General features: G+C 44.3%; 1 protein-coding gene across 3 annotated transcripts in view; it reads left to right on the plus strand.

Annotated features, from left to right (window-relative positions):
• The first annotated feature begins 1,022 nt into the window (after positions 1-1,022).
• The window catches only part of bahd1 (bromo adjacent homology domain containing 1), a 26,913-nt gene continuing 10,749 nt past the window's right edge, over positions 1,023-17,186 (plus strand). Inside the window, exon 1 of one of the 3 annotated variants that reach the window (XM_035611286.2) lies at positions 1,023-1,616. The gene's annotated coding sequence lies outside the window, so the exon portion shown is untranslated. Of the gene's footprint in view, positions 1,617-8,769; positions 8,896-10,908; positions 11,095-17,186 lie in introns of those variants that run through there. The other 2 variants (XM_035611288.2, XM_035611287.2) reach the window with 2 other exon arrangements.

Raw genomic sequence — 17,186 nt, forward strand, 5'->3', positions numbered from 1 at the left:
TCAAGGGAGATCAAGGCTATTAAAGTTGTAACTAATGACCTTAATGGATCCATTAAAAGCCACGATAAGAACAAATTCTAACAATCCATTTGAGTGTGACCATTTGGATCTATATATTTTTCATCAACATCTAATTTAATATTAAACTTGAGGCTTCAGACTTGAGTCTGAAGCCTCAATAACTAGTTATAGAGAAATCCTTGAGCATTTGATATTGGATTATCACCATGTATGACATTTACACGGTAGAAGGGATACACACCAACCAAATTCATTGTCCACAACCCCAAAGTTATTCTTATTGATGTCTAAAAATTGGTCTGTGAAGTGTTTAATATAGAATCCCTTAAGGGTTTTTATTAGCAAGTGGAACCGTGACAGTTTTTTAAAGTCTGCATTAGTCTGAGATTAGTGAGGGTTCAAATCATGTAATGTGTCCATCAGATGACTATACTTACTCTGCAGAGGTCTCAAATCACATGGTAATTATAACATCTCTAATAACGTAGAATGTAAAGTAATTTAGTTTCCCCCAATGATTTCTGTTTATTTAGAATTTCTGCATTTTATTCTATAGTCTTATGAAGATATTTGAGTTAGGTTTATTCTATATTCTTGTGACGATATTTGAGTTAGGTTTATTTGAGTTTCTTTCAGTTTAACTTAGTTGAGTTAAGTTGAGTGTTGAGTTAAGTGCCTGTCTGGTTTAATTCATCTATATTTCATTTCGGTTCATTTCGTTCATTTAGTTTGGCTAAGTTTATGTGTGTGGAGTTCAGCGGAACCAGGGCAGGAGCACGTCATCATGGCGACCGAACGTTGACGAGCACTTCTTTTTGCACAGAGCTTTTCCAACAGACATCATTACACATGATTACACAAGTTGACATTGAACATCCACAAGTGGCTGTTTGTTCCACAATGTCAAATTAAAAACATCCCAGCGGCAACTGAGGAAAAATGAAAGTCACACTAGAAACAGACAGTCTACAGAGAGCACATCAGTAGACTACAGCACACACACACACACACACACAGGCACATGTCGGAGCAGGTTTCCGTCGGGGAGCTGCGGAGCGGCCGACCCACGGACGGACAGCAGGGCCCGGCTGCTCCGCGGTGACCCGCCGTGTGGGGAGAAGGGGTTGTGTGGACGTGGGCCGGGCGAGGGCCATCTGTCGGGGGACGGCGACATGTGGACGGCCGGCGCGTCCGTGGCCCTTTAAGAAACTCCATGTTTTCGCTACTTGATGCGTCAACATAAAAAGCGGATGATGCTGTTATGTAAAAACACGCTGAAGTGACTCGTAGTTCGCGGGGAGCTCCGCCGACAGCACCCGCACGCCTCGTCGCGCACGGTGCGGACTTTCAAGTGTTGCTCTCCATTTGCGGGTGTTTTTACGCGCAGCGCAGCGCACGCAGCGGCGCGGTCCGGAGTGGACCGAGGAGACGGAGGGGCTTCAGCCGACCCGCTCAACATGAGTCGCCCTTCCACTCCGTGTTCCTCCTTCGCTCGCGGGAAGCGCACACCTGACGCATCAGCCCGTCGCCCCGTGGAAGTGGCCCCCCGCTCGTTGTGAGGGACCGTCCACCGCTGCAGATCTTCAGAGAAGCAGGTAGGACCCGGCAGCGGCGGCGGGAGGAGCAGCAGGAGAAGTGTGATCGTGTGTGTCGGGGCTAAAACTGAAAGTGCGAGAGGCAGGACGAGGTGGAGCGATGGGGCTGCCGCGGGGGGAGAGACTGGTCCCGTGGCCGCCGCTGGTGGTCGGTGGACCCCGCGGGGAACAGCGGCTCGGCCGCATGTGGTCGCCTCGAGCAGAGCCTCGGCTCGGCTCCGCTCGGCTCGGCTCGGCTCCGCTCGGGCCGCAGACGGCGGAGCACGAGCTGCGTCTCCGCGTGCGAGGCGAGCTCGAGGCTCTGCTCCGCCGAGGAGTTTGTGTTCCAGTGGCGTTTTGTTTAGATGTGTTTCTGTTTTTAGACCTTTCTCCTTGTGTGTTTGTTTGTTTGTCGGCAGTGACACATTTACTCGGTGTTAAAGTGGAGTTGAATTACTTTATACTTTCATTCCTTTACATTTGAGAGAGGGACATATTGTCCATAACATCTCATTTAAAAACTTATTTTGAGCCTATTGCATCGTTATGCACAAAGTTTCATTATCCAACAGTGTAATTGTCTCTATGTCAACCAGCTGGATGTGACATTTAAATGCTCTTTATCTGTTGACAGTGCTATGACTCTTCTAAACAAAGACGGCCTTTACTTCTCCTCAAGTTCAATTATAAAGTAACATTCATGAAGTTATTGACACTGTCTGTACTTTTGCTGGAAGCGGAATTTTGAATGCAGGACTTTTACTCATCACAGACGGTATACGTTGGTCGTGGAAATCAAGTGATGTGGACACATTCTATCATCATTTTATTCATTTTAGACGAGACAAGTCCTTTTAATTGCAGTCGTATTTGTATTAAATAGAAAAAGTCTAGTTTGAAAAGTGAAAAGTTTCATCATCTCCTGCTGGTAAATTCAGGCGTTCACACATCGGGGGTCATAATGAAATGACACACAAGTTGCCTGGTGAGTTCCTCGGCATAATGGTGTTTGTAAAGCCTCCTGTGAAGAGAAAGGGCCGAACAATAGAGCTTCGGCTCCGGAGGTTGTGGTGGATTTGCATCCAGTCAGTTCTCCACCTTGACAGGCCTGTCATAGCAGCATGTTGAATAGAGGCGCAGTGGCCACACACAAAGCTGAATATCAATCCTGGAAATAATCACATTATTTCTGAAGAAGTGTCTTGTTGTGGCCATAGAGGAGGGAGGAGGAGGGGAATGTCCCTCATGTCACCCAAACACACTGTCCTCCAAACACTTCCTGCTCAGATACAGGCCACATGAAGCCAGAAGAAAGCACAGCGAGGACTAGACTACAATAGGTGTTGGCCATGTGACCAACTAAATGCGCTGTATTGTTCTCTCATCAAGAGTGAAAACAACATCCCGATCTGTGTGAATAACTTATCATTCATGAAGCGTCATAGGAAACGTACACTGACAAGTCCCTTTTTTTTTTCATCCCAACACATTAGTCATCATCATCACAGTGTAGTGGTCCACAGAGTGATGCTGAATATCATTTAACAGGAACTCTGACAGCTCATTGGGCTTGATTTGTTCGGATGCCACTCAGTACAAGCCGTCTTCTTTTTATATGATATATTTTAAGCTATTTCCGTCAGACGTTGATTTGCTCCATTGTTCAGAAGCTTCAGCTGCAAATCATCGTCATTGTAACTGACTTCACCGGGGCTGGATTTGCGTTGCTTCGGGAACCTTGTGTGCTTTTAAATGCAGAAAATGGCAAGGCGAACGGCATGACCCGAGTAAAAATAACTTTCTAGTGTTATGTAAAATTGTACATGCAAGGAAGTGCATTCGGGAAACAAAAGAAAATACAGCAAATACAACAAAGAACATACAAACCGGGAAAACATATATTTGCCTTAGAGGGCTGCTCAATATGTAGGTTGCCGACACCCAGTACTGCACCTGAACGCATCCAGCTAGACATTTCAAAAATCGTGAATGAAGCATGGCACACCAAACATCCCTTATCATGTCATTTACTGTATTGTGTTTTTAATATTGCGTATTTCTGTGCAAATTAGCACTAGAGCTAAAAAAAAGAAAACAAATTCTAAAATGGAAGCCGTTTTGCCTATTTGATCAATTTTCATGTGCAAGCATTTCTTTCACTTTTGGGGTAATATCTTCACAGTTGAATGCACTTATAGTCAGTCGCTTTGGACAAACGCGACAGCTAAATAAATGTAATGTAATGTTAAAATGTAATACTTTAACCCTGAAGAGTTCTGGAGCCGGAGGACAGATGTCTGTTTTTGCCCTGTGGGTAATCCGGCCTCAGCTGAGATCTGGGGAAGTGGTGACGTTTAAAATAAGTCCAACGGGCCAAGAAACGCCAGTAGTCAGATGATACAAACCCTCAGGTTAGTCCTTCGTATTCTTTCTGACGCAAATGGTAAACGTGTCTTTTGAATTGTCCGACGTAAACAAACATCACAGTTTACAGCCTGACCTCTGGGCTCCACTTTGACCTACTGCACTTACTTAGTTTTGCACGCAAATTCAGTCGTTAACCCGCAATTTGGGGTCGTCGACGTCATTTCGGGCGCGCTCGCTTTTGGTTTTACCTCCAAATGACACACTTTAATCAGGCCACGCCGTTGACCTCAGTACCACCTGTCTGATTATCTGGCTTAGTTGAATCGATGTGTGTTTCTCAAATTTCAGCGGTGACTCTGCTGACAACGGTGTAATAAGTACAGACAGAAATGCAGACTAACAAATCAGACGCAGGGTTTAATAAATGGTAATTATCCTTTACGGGAAACCAAACTTTTCACTTTGCACTTGTGAGTTTTTACAATGCTAATGAGCGTTCCAGCTGGATCTTGACCTCGTTCTATTGATTGAACATTTCTCTGGTTTGAATGAGCAGTGAATTTTGAGTGGCTCAGGATAAGCAAGGAAAAGCTTTGCTGTAGCCTGTAGTCCTCTAAAAGCTATTAGCTCTCTCTCTCTCTCTTCCTCCCTCTTTCCCTTTCTCACCCTGGCACAGTGCCCAAGACACAGCTGTGAAAATTACAGGTCTGTGTGGTGGAAACACAGAAGAAGAGGAGGCAGGGCTGGGGGGGGAGGAGCGCGGGAGCAGAGGGCCACAGCCTGGCGTCAGCTGTCGGGCCGGCTCACAGCTGCAGTGGACGTGGGGCTTTCAGAGCCGGGGTCTCGCTCACTCCTCACACACACTGGGATTGTTTACACGGGGGCAAAAGAGCGCGTTGGTGGAGGGAGGCATTAAAACCCTGTTTGGCCGAGGCCGAGCCGAACAGAAGCCCTCACTGTGATTGACAAACGTCAGGCTCCTCCAGTGAAAAGCACATGGCACCAAGCGTCCTTCAATTTGGCAGATGCTGAAAGCATGACTGAGTCCCTGGCAGGTGGGCGCCCCCCCCCCCCCACTCCTCTCTCTCTTCGCGCCTCTCTCCGCTGGGCTGAAAATCCAGCGAGAGGCCTCCTATCAGAGAGTCATTGTTCATGATGAGAATGACAATCTATCTCTGTCTCCTTCCTCTGTGCTATTTCAATTCATCACTCTCTTGTCTTTTCACCCCCATGATCCCTCCGCTCCTGTCGTGTTCCCTCTCCCCTCTGCTCTCTCAGAAGGTCTCATGTCTCAACGACTGTATCTCAGAGTAACTGTCGAGCGGAGGAACGCAGGAGGGGGGGTGGGGGTGGGGGTGGGGGGGGGTTGAAAGTTTTGAGTTCTCTGCTGCTCGATGAGATGTGAGCATGAGATTCCCTCTCCTCTCTCGTGCTCTACTTCGATCTTTCTGAGTTCAGTCTTCATCTCTCTCTCTCTCTCTCCACCTGACTCTCTTCTCTCCCTTGATTCTCCCCCCTCCTCTCCCCATTTGCCCGTCAGGCTGCCTGGCACCTCGCCTCATCTCTTTGAAGAGGAACAGTAGAAGCAGATAATTACACTTCCTGTCCAGCGTCTGCTCTGTAGTGCTTAACTGTAATCTTTACATCTGCAGGCGGAGAAATCACGGCTCACTACCTGCTCTGTTATGTCGCAGACTTGGGGCTTTTCAAAGTGATGTGCCTTTGTGTTCCTGACAGCTTTAACTTGTAGGTTGATTTGAACCATTTTATTGCCATTCACCCACTTTCCTCACCATCGCTGTCTCAGTTGATCCGCGGCCTAGTCATCAGTATGTGCGCTGTTTGTTTTCATGCTTTTTTTCCCCTGGAAAATCCCTCAATTTTCTTTTGATGCCGGTTTATATTTGACCACCTTGTGCTTTTTTCCCCACCAATCTTTGTTATTTATATATTCTCCCTGCACATGTCAAACTCACACAAACACCATTTTGTGTGGAGAAGTCATGTAGCGCACTGTTGCTATTAAGTATGCATGGCACAGATACTTCTCTCGGTCTGACGCTTTGGTCGACATAAGCTGCTTTCAGACATGCACCGAAGTCCGGGCGCTTTTCCTGAACTTTTGCGGAGGGGCTGTATGTGAGAACGCAAATGTTGCTCCGGAATTTCTTCGGGAACATTTCCCTTGAAAAATTTCTGGATTTCTGTGAGAATACAGAAAGAAAACCTCCTGACGGCGAGGGAGTGGGCGTTCTTCCCAGGCACCACTCCCTCGCCTGAATGTTCTGGGATTGTTCATGCTGTTGTGAAGGTGTCTGAACCCAGATCATCTCGAGCTGCTTTCTTTCGTATGTGAACGTCCAATTGGGTCTGGACATTTTGTGGAGTTCATGTCTGCAAACGGCTGTACACTGTATTCAGGCCTCCTGCATGACTTCACTAAATTACTTGTGTAATCACATTAAAAATATATGTATATTATTGTCAAAAGGTTGCCGTGCCCCTCATGTCCTCTCCTACTCTATTGTGAAGTTGACTGTAAACATTTGGTGCCCAGCTATTCGCTGCTTTTCATCATGTGGCTGAAAATAAACCACAGTGGTTTAGGGGACCGGGTGTTTGTTGCATTTTTGGTTTACACATTGTTGCTGTGTGTAACCACCATCCCAACACCCAGCAGGCGTAGTGTTCACAGAGACACTTTAGCCCATCATGACAACAGTGACTCCCGAGAAGTCACAGATTATCTGAACCTTCCAATGTGAACCTCTCCTCTGGTCCTGGCTTCCTGTACCCGAGGCTTTGACAGGCCCTTTGGGTGATGAGAAGTCAAACCTAGTGTTGGCTGTCCTCCGCTCAGGTGATAAAAAGAGTGTGTCGGCCAGTGTTTCACTCTTTGGGCATCAGCAAACAAATTGAACCTCAGAATTATGTCTATTTCATCACAGTTTAAGAGGCTTTCAATAACTGATGATATTTGACTGATATGTTACGGTGGCTTGTGCACTGACATCATTGTCTTTAAGAGGAAAGTTTAGCTTTTTTTTACACATCCTGCGGTTACCGAGCAACACCGTCATCCATTTTGTTGTCCACCTGGTGAATGAGTCCAACATTCACTCTCCTTATCTCTGCTTTTGTGGTTCCTACCAAATCCTGAGGGGAATGTGTGTCACTGCAGCTGCTAAACGCTCCATGATGTTCACCATGTAGTCACTAACTGTGACTTCTGTTTGGTGTTGAGCAGGTCCTGGACAGAAGGGGTTATGTTCAGAGCTTTTCGCTGTAAACAGCTGCCATATTCCGCTGAAAACAATTCTATGAGAGCGGTAAGAGTGAACCAAAACAGTAGAGTCCTGCTATAAATACCTGCTATAAAGCTCATTTACACATTAATTACTGTGAGCTACTGGTCATAGCAGACCAAAGTAAGGCTGCAGCTATAAAACCCTTGTCTGAACTGAATTATGTAATACTATTTCATTTCTCATGAATTTTACTTTTTATTTCTAAGAGACTGTGTCATTTCTTCTTTCAAAAGTAATAGTCTTTAAAAATGCAAGTCTAACCAGCACTGTGCTATAAATGTCTGACATCTAGTAGAGTCGACTTCACATTGTTGCTGTTACCTTCTATTAATATTCTTTCAGTCCGAGACACTGTGGATATTTTTGTAAACTTTTTGTGCACAGTGCATTGATGCCCTGGCAGCTCGTGGGCGGCTGGTCTGTAGCAGAATTGGAGCTCTGACTTTTCAGGCGGGGGGCAAGTGTAGGACGGGATCAATAAAGTATCACAGAGTTATTTCAGCGACACCTTCGGAACTAAAAATTCCTCCTCTTCTGCAAATATCTCCTGAGATGGTGATGATGATGATGGTTTCTGGGGCAAGATCGAAAAGGGATAAAGGGACAAATGTGGGAGTTTCAAAACATATTACATTCGAGGACGGCGAGGTGAATGCTTCCTGACGCAAATAAGGACAAAGTGGAACTAAAAACATTTAATTTGTCTGTCGAGGAACCTGTGGGTAACATTCAGCTTTCTCGGATATCTGGACAATTTCAGTTTTCCTTACTTCCCAAATATTTTGCCTCCCTCAATGTTGATTTCTCATGGTCGTTGATATTTTTTTCACACGCGCATGTTCACATTGAAATTGTTTTAGAAAATGCTGTTTGGCTTCATACTGGATGCCTGAATACAAGGACTCTGTGGAACATGATCAGAGTATTGAGAACCAATGTGTCATTAAACCAGCCTTTAAAGCAACTACAATCAATATTTTGCTGGCAGACACTCAAAGAATGAAAAGTATTAAGCTGCGTTCACACCTTACTGGAAGTGATATTTCTCGTTGTGTTAGTCGCTCGAGTTTGGCCGCCCGGGTCATTGAGTTACATAAGAAAACACAACCGAACGATATCCGCCCGTTCTCTGTCGGACACGGATGTCAGTGACTTCGGGACGATCTCGGCGCCAATTGGCTTTCGTAACATCTCGTCAGTTGAGACGAGTTCAAATATTTCAACTCAAGCAAGTGATGCGTCGCATCATTCACGCCATTTGCGTCGCCCGTCTTTGCATTGATTTTGTATGTATTTCATCACGCGTTGCGTTTTTAATGTGCACCATTATACTGTACATTTATAATTGATTCCATATTTGGTCTGCCAGTTTTCACAATGATAAAGTGTTTTACACAACATTACTTAGTGGTTTGTGCCATTGCTTTGTTGTAGGGCTCTGGGCTGCTGTCTCTGTCTCTCTCTCTCTCTCTTTCTTGCACGCGTACATTGACCAGCAGACTGACCATCGGCAGCACCGGGAGAAATCCTGCCCGTGTCGTTGGCCCGTTAAAACATCCATAAGGTTGGTGGTATAAAGTATGGATACCGTCGTCAGCAGGCAGGCGGGATTCAACATGAACTAGGTAGATACTTCTTTTGTACAATCCTCAACACCGGCCCTGCTTTGTACAAGCTACTGTGTGCGTGCGCCCCCCCCCCTCTCAAGTTACATCCCCACCAAGTTTGGTAAAAATCTGTCCACCCATTTTTGACAAATTTTGTCCACACACACACACACACACACACACACACACAGGGTAATTATCAGCCGACCCTCCATGTTGTGGGTCAGTCTTACTGCCCTCGCAGTGTGATGTTGGTAGAGCGGGTAGAGACGAGAACCAGAGCTAAAGAAACACCGAATGGTGGACAGGTTGCCAGACGCACAACTTCCAAATGAATGTTTACGTTGCTCCGGGTCTGGCGGACGTATAATGAGGAAATCTGTCTGCTTACAGGTTTGACACAGGAAAGTGTTGTGTTGTGTTCACAGCTTCGTCTCTGCTCCCTTCAAGTTTAAACAAAATCGTTGTTTTAATGCTGGATGAAGGAAGTATTAAATGTGTCGTTGTTCACTCAACAATACACATACTGTTGAAGGGTTTCATCTGAATTTGCTTTTCAGCAGTGAATTACATATCTACTCTGTGTCTGCACTGAATCGTGAGTGAGTGAGTGAGTGATCGAGTGCTTTGCTTCCTGCTTGCAGGAGGCATTTAGTTGGACTTGTGCGTCTCTCTGCAGTGTGTTTATTGCAGTGCAGGTCAGCTCTAAGCAGTCTATACTCCCTCGGCTTCGCTCGGCGCTCATGCCTCATTAACTCAACACACTCAGCTCGTTTACAGCTGTTAATTACACACTGTAAGGCGGACGGCGGAGAGGACAATCAGCATTTATCCTGGTTAAGCTTGATCCTGTGGTATGGTTCTCCAATCGCTTTGTTGATAAAAGACTGGAACTGCTGTTTGGGGCAGATATTGAAGTTTTCTTGTAAATTGAACACCCACTGAGTGAGTCCAGCAGCTGAGCGGTGGGGTGTGTGTGTGCGTGTGTGCGCGCGTGTGTGTGTGTGCGCGTTTGATAACAGGCTGATCTTATCAGAAGGAGGGTAATAAATGACGAGCAGAGACTGATCACTCATCCATATTATTAGATTGCATGTGTCATTAAGAGAAGAGGATACAGTTAATGAGACTAATTAAGTGAGACACATGCTTCTGTTTTCTGCTGTCATTAATCTGATGGGGGGGGGAACAACCGGAATATTCCTTTAGGGATTCATATTTTTGATGTAATTCTCATTAGTGACTTGACATTGATCGTATACTTAATAACATTTATATTGCTAATCTGTTAATCTGGGACTTGCTCTATGATTTTACGATGTTATCTAATCATATTTTATAGTGTCAATTCTACTTAGCTCCAACTTTCATTTTCTTTATTGATTAATCTTATCAGTATATAACATGTCATCAAATAGTAAAAGAGACATCTTCAGGTATTTCTGTTTAAATAACAAACCAGAAACCTAAAAAATTTCACTTGACTCTCACATAACAACATAAAAAAACAATCTACTTAATAATGTTTTTGTTACTGTACCTGTGTTCTTTATCCCCAGTGACTTAAATGGTTGTTTTATATTATGAATACTTCCGTTTTATTTCAATATGGAGTCATTGGACATTCAGTATAGTGAGTTTAAAGTTCTTTCACAGTATATCCTTATTCCTGCAGGACCCATACTAGTTTATAGCAGGCTATAAAATATGCCCCTTATGTTTTAATCTTATTTTAGGCTAAGATAAGTAACTAATCGCACCACACGCACTATATTGCTGACAGATGATTACTATGTCGTTGCTGTTTGTGACAAGTCATCACATTAGGAGGAGTTTGGTATTTTGCTTTTTTCTCACAATTCTGGCTCAAATAGAACCCAGATAATAAGAATGAATGATGTTCATGAGCTCAGCGTGGCAGGGGCGACACGAGTGCACGTTTCCCCCGGGACTTCAGTAGAGCACCACTGAAGTGGCCGCGGTGTTACGGAGGGATGTCCCGGCGCAGCGGCAGCGCATGGATATGATCTCCGGCGTGCCGCTTCGGAAGTAGGTCACCGCTCACCGATCCGTTCACCATGTCTCCGGCTCCTGCGGGCTGCTCGCTCCGCCGATCGCTCTCCAGCGGCTCCACGGCCCCGGCGCGGGGGCACTGACCGACGGACGGGCCACGGACTGGCGGGGGGATGGTTGTTCGGTTCCGACGCGACTCGCGAGGTAACGACGACGCGCGCGGCTCTAATTCCCGTCGCCCAGTCGGAGGCGGTCGGATCCGTGTGGCGGCGGTTCATCATCATCATCATCATCATCCTCCTCATCCTCCTCATCCTCATCCACCAACTGATACTGACACCAGCTCCCGGTGATATCGATGTCAACTAGCGGCTCCGCTCCGGAACACGACACCGATCGATCGGTCGAGGAGGACTCGTCCGTCCTCCCCCTCACTGCTCACGGCAGCTCCTGTGCGGCACACTGTCAGATTAACACCATGGACACCGAGGGCGTCCGCTGCGTGTTCTGCTTCTAACATATGATCCAGACGAGTGGATCGCGTGTGTGTGTGTGTGTGTGTGTGTGTGTGGGGAGCTGATGGGAGCTGTTGGTGGTGTAGGGGTCTGTTCAAGTGCTGATTGGCTCCAGCAAAGTGGACTTGGTTGGTGATGTGCACTATATCTCTCACTATATCTCTCACTATATCTCTCACTATATCTCTCACTATATCTCTCACTATATCTCACCAGCTGCCTCGGGGCTTTTTCTTCTTCTTTTCTTCTTCTTCAATTCTTCCTCTGGTGATGACAGCTCTTCACCGTGTCCTTCTTCTGAATGAGTCTGGGTGACAGTCAGGCAGCGCAGCCTCCTCCTCCTGCTCATACTGATGAAACTACAGTCAGTTAATATGCCACCAGGAGGAGGGGGGGGGGGGGGGTTCTTAGTAGCTCTTATGCGTCTCTGTTCACTTGCACGCTTAAGTGAGTGTTTTTATAATCCTGTAATTTCAGGAGAAGATGTGTCTTTCCATTTGATGTACGTGGTGGTGTCAGAACCAGAAAGAGGTCATCCGAAAGGTCACGAGATCATTTAAAGCACACAAAAGATGATGCAGTGATCTATCTATATTTCTATTTTGCTTTTTACTCTTGTACATTTTATTGGCTAGAGCTACTTTGCAGATTAAGATTTTGCAAACAACATGTGATGCATTTTTAAAATGTGGATTTGCTTTTCTTCATGAAACTGCCCAGCAGTGCATAAATTAAAATGAGCTCCAGGTCAACATGCTACAAGATGTAAATAATAGCAACAATAATACATTGGATTCATGTAGCACCTTTCTAGGTACCCAAGGCAGATTTTCATTATTAGGGAAGTAAAAATTAAAAACAATTCGAAGACATAAAAACATAGAAGAGAAGCGCTGAGGACAGTAGAGGTCAAAGGCCTTTGTGAACAGGTGGGTTTCAAGGAGTTTTTTTAAAAATGTGTCCAGAGATGTGGCTTTGCAGTTCTCTACCAGGACAGAGTTTGAGAGGGTGGGGGCCACCACACCATAGGCTTGGTGGGGGGGATGTGTGCTGCCGGGTTTGGGTGAGAACATTTGCAGTTTATAGGCTGAGTTCTGCACATTCAGGAGTCTGTCCAGGTGCTTGCTTGGCACAACGGACACGTGACCACTGATCACATTGTTTCATCAGAGTGATTTAGAAGGGTCTGAGAGGTGAAATGATCCAGTATTTTTATTTAGTAGTCTGAAAGGAACTAAAATTCATCTTCAGAGATGTCACCTTGAACCATTCCACACCTGTGCTGTAAAGCTATGCATTTATCTAATAATCAGTGGTTGTCAATAATATTCATTTAAAAATATCCTGAAACAAATGTTGAGGTTTTAATGAAGCTGTTTGCATGCTGTGCAGTTGTGTGTGTGTGTATGTGTGGGGGTGCGTGTGTGTGCGTAAGTGGCGCTTTGTTTCTTGCTGCCGCGATAACTCCTCCTGGAGCCAGCGTCTTGTTTTAAGTGGGTTTTCGTAAACAGCATGAAAAGACAAGCGAATTTAAGTCTCCTGCTTTTTGTTGTGGTCAGCGTGGTGGAGGTCCATCCGGACGATATAATGACACCCTTCATTATTCCTCTTGTCTCTCCATTGTGCATGCTTGTCTTCATTCAAATTAAGCAACTTGATGTGATATCCACAGACAGAAACTCAATGCGAGGCTCCTTCTGTCCGCTCGTTTTCTGGAAATTAAATTTCTCTCTCATAGATTGCATTTCACGGTTCACAGAGTCATTCGGCAATAAGGGCGTACTGAGATGGTTCGAAAATGTCCAGCCAGATAGTTGTGTCCACTCCAGAGTCAAGCTGCGTTTGTATTTTTAGTTCGATTCGCACTCTTGCTGTGTTCTTTTCAGAGGACGTACGCTGCTACAATAGATCACAAGAGCTTACAAGAGTCACAAGTTCTATTCAGGTTTTAGAAACATTAATTTTACTAAAGTAGATCATAGGCAGATTTGTGTGTTAATGCTGAAAGAAAGAAAAAAGGTAGACAGTAAAAGTCAATTTGTCTTTTGCTTGTAATTAAAGCACTTAAACAAACACCACAGCGTGATTTGTTTTGCAGCCCTTCATTAGGTGTGCCATCATAACAGGCTGTTATGTGAATCTGTTAATATGTAATGAAAAAACAGTCTCTCGGTAGAATTTGTGACATACTGTAACCGTTTGCCAGCATCTTTTTAACTTGTTTAGAATTTAGTTTTCATGACCGTCACCAGCGTCATGCTTCAGCGATAGAGCAGGTATTGGAAAGCAGGTGTTTGGAAAAGCAACAACAAAAGAAATCAGCTGTATTGTCAACAATTCTAAGTAAAGACAACGAATGATAAAAGATTTTAGACACACACACACACACACACACACACACACACACACACACACACACACACACACACACACAAGTACACACAAGTACATACACTCCCCTTGCCGGCTCATCTATAGTCACTTAAAGCCTGCATGCAGCTATAAGTGGCTCACTGATAAGTGAAGTTCACATTTAAACATGATGTGATGATGTATAAAAAGAAATATCTGTGAGGGCAAGAGCATGTTTGGCAATGGGTGTATCAGACCGTGCAAGAAGGTTCTGGGTTCGAACCTGACGGCCTGCTGGGGCCTTTTCTGCGGTGACTGAGGTACTTCCTCCCACAGCCCAAAGACGAGCATGTTAGGTGAACTGGCAAATAAAAATGGCCCTAAGATGTGAATGTGAGTGTGAAAGGTTGTTGGTCTCCATGTGTCAGCCCTCTGACCTTCATTTTTATAATGAAATGCAGATTATTTATATGTGAGGTGAAGCATTTTAGGGCTGCAACAATTAATCGATTAGTAATCAATTACTAAATTAATCGCCAACTATTTTGATAACAGATTAGCTTCTTAAATGTGAAAATTTTCTGGTTTCTTCGCTCATCTTTGAAAGTAAACTGAATCAAATTTGGTGTGTGGACAAAACTAAACATCATCTCGGTGTTTGGGAAACACGATCGGCATTTTTCACCATTTCATGGAAACAAACAACTAATCGATTAATCGAGAGAATAATCGACAGATTAATCGATTATGAAAATAATCATTAGTTGCAGCCCTAAAACATTTTCCTTCAGAATGAAAAGTACTTTTCCATTGTCCTGGTCACTGGTTTCCACTCACTCTACCTATAAAAGTGTGCACTTGTGGATTAGTTTCTTATGTTGTAGTTTCTTTTCTGTGGCTTCACCTTGCTACTAAATTTAAATGTAGTGTATAAGAAAATTATTGGATTAGCTGACCTTTAGTTGGACTATACGTGTGTAAATTAAGGCTAGAAGAAATTTTGAGAAGATCAAGCTCAACTTTCTATGTATTTTAATAATGTGACATGTCCTTATTTTATAGACTTTAAGTTGAGTACAACATTTGCTGGTGTTGAAAGATTTGACAAAAATATTGCACCTGAAAGGCTTGACAGCAGGTCACACGCTCAGCGATTTTTTTTTCCCCCCTAAAAAAAGCACACCATGTATCAGTTATTAATCGAAACCAATTAATCTTTCAGAGTGTGTGGTTATGAAAGCATGTGAAAGGGTTTTTTCTGGCTGAAGAGTCTCTTGATATATAGAAATGTCTTGTGTTCACTTATTTCCTGGAGGTCAAGTAGAATAATTGTGTTTCAGTCGAGCTGCAGTGAAAAAGGACGATCCGTCTCTTCATGCTGCGCACAGGAGTGTCATTGCAAAAAAGGTCACAGGCAGTTGATTCATCAGTTACTTTGAAAGGTTTTTCCCAAGTGAGGTGTGTGTGTGTTCTGTCTTGAGAGTGCAGAGGAGCGGAGAACCTCTGAAGTGCAGAAGATGTTGAATCTTACTTGAATCTTTTACTATATTGTTATGCTTCAGGTCGTGGTCGTGCTGAAAGTTGAACCGGTGCCCCGGTCTCATGTGTTGGAGTAGATTTGATCCAAAGTCCTCTCCTTATACCTTTGCCCTTATCTACGCCTCGCCACAGTTTTATCACTACAGAGATCTTCCTCTGACTTCATGGCTTAGTTGTTGCTGACATTGCACTATGAATTATGGAAATTTAGATACACGTGTGTGTGCCTTCTTAAACTATGTCCAATTAATTCAGTTTGTAACGGGTGGAGCAGGATGCACCATGACCCCAGCTGCCAGAGCAAAGGGTCTGAATCTTGTTGGGGATGAGAGTTTCAGTTGTTGTCTCTTTTTTTTTTTCATACATCTTTTCACTTTGTCCGTACATGTAATTGATTGTCGACCGATGGGCAAAAAAAAAAGGAGTTTATATATTTGGAATTAAAGGTACAGCACAGCCCCAAGGGAATGTGCCAAAGGTGCCGGATTTTTTGTGAATACCCCCAAAGTGTAAACTTTTCCTCTCCGCTCTGTTGTGACAGAGAGCAGAGGAGAGAGACAAGAGACCGCGACTTTACCTGGTCAATATGATTTAATAGAGTCACACCCCTCACACCATGTTCACAGTCATTTTCTGGGTGACTTACACCCACTGCCCAAAGCCTGCAGGCCACAAATGTCCCACACAAATCACAAGTGTCCAGAAAATTGGGAATTTCATGTCCTGGAGTTTTGCCGTTCACACATGACGAGTGCAGCATGAGATTGTCTGAGTCAGTGGCGTTCACAGGAAAAATTCCTGAGCGTCTTGAGGCGTCTGGGTAGAGCATGCAGGAGGCAGGACTTGACAGTGATTCCACTGCGGAAAGCGGTGTTTTTTCGTTTACAGTCATCAACCTGCCCACTCGCTCGCTGGGATTTATTCCAGAGATTTTCCTCCTGTGTTCTCACATGGGCTCCTTCGGACAATTTAAGGAAACGTTCTGGAAAATGTCTGGACTTGCACGCGTGTCCAAAAGCAGATGAGGAAAACACAGGCAGAGGGCCGTGTGTCTGCACACAAATACACCACTTCCTACAGAGTCGTAAGTGATGAGTCAGAGGGATTATTCTCGTACGAGTCTACACCTTGTTTTTTGAAGGAAAATCCTACATAGTGTAACTTAAAGTCTACAACACATAAAGTGTCTGAATACTTTCTGAAGTCACTGGATGTACTCTTCCGAGGTCTTCACAGTCTTTTTCATCTTTAATCGAATTACTTAGTCTTTGGGAAGCCTTGGTGCTTCTTGTGGAAATCCTCTGCAGGCTGTGGCTTTTGGTGAAATCAAATCGGTGTGGCTTTGTGAATTAAAGATTCAAATCACTTCTCAAAGAATCCATCTTGTCAAATGTTAAAAGAATCTAAATGCCTGTTCTTGTTCGGTGCCTCTGTGTTTCTGCCGTGAGTGGGTGACTGCTTGTAGTGTTCGGTGGTGGATTGTATCAGTCATTAATCTGCTTCAACATGGGTTCAAGAAGCTGAATATTGTCTTTATTGATACGAAGGATGAAAACTCAATGGGTTTGTTTGCTATCCTTAAACAAAACATACAGTATATACAACACAAACATCAGGAACTAAAACAGTGATGAAACAGGGAGAGGTGTTGGAGTACACATGGCATCAGTCTTAAACATAACCTACTATAATGTGCTCTTTGTCGCAGCTTCTTCTGCTTCCTGTGTCTACATGGTATTTGCATGTTAAGGAGAAGGGTTGTCTAAGTGGTCCCATTCTCTAGGGAGCTGGAAATTGACAGCAAACTAAGTAAAACCGGTTGTTAAATAATGCATCACAAGATCCTGTCTGCTACATTATGTCACTCTCAGATTGTACAGGAGTGAGGTC

This window comes from Scophthalmus maximus, chromosome 15 (genome assembly GCF_022379125.1).
Source record: "Scophthalmus maximus strain ysfricsl-2021 chromosome 15, ASM2237912v1, whole genome shotgun sequence".
In the NCBI taxonomy this organism is placed as follows: domain Eukaryota; kingdom Metazoa; phylum Chordata; class Actinopteri; order Pleuronectiformes; family Scophthalmidae; genus Scophthalmus; species Scophthalmus maximus.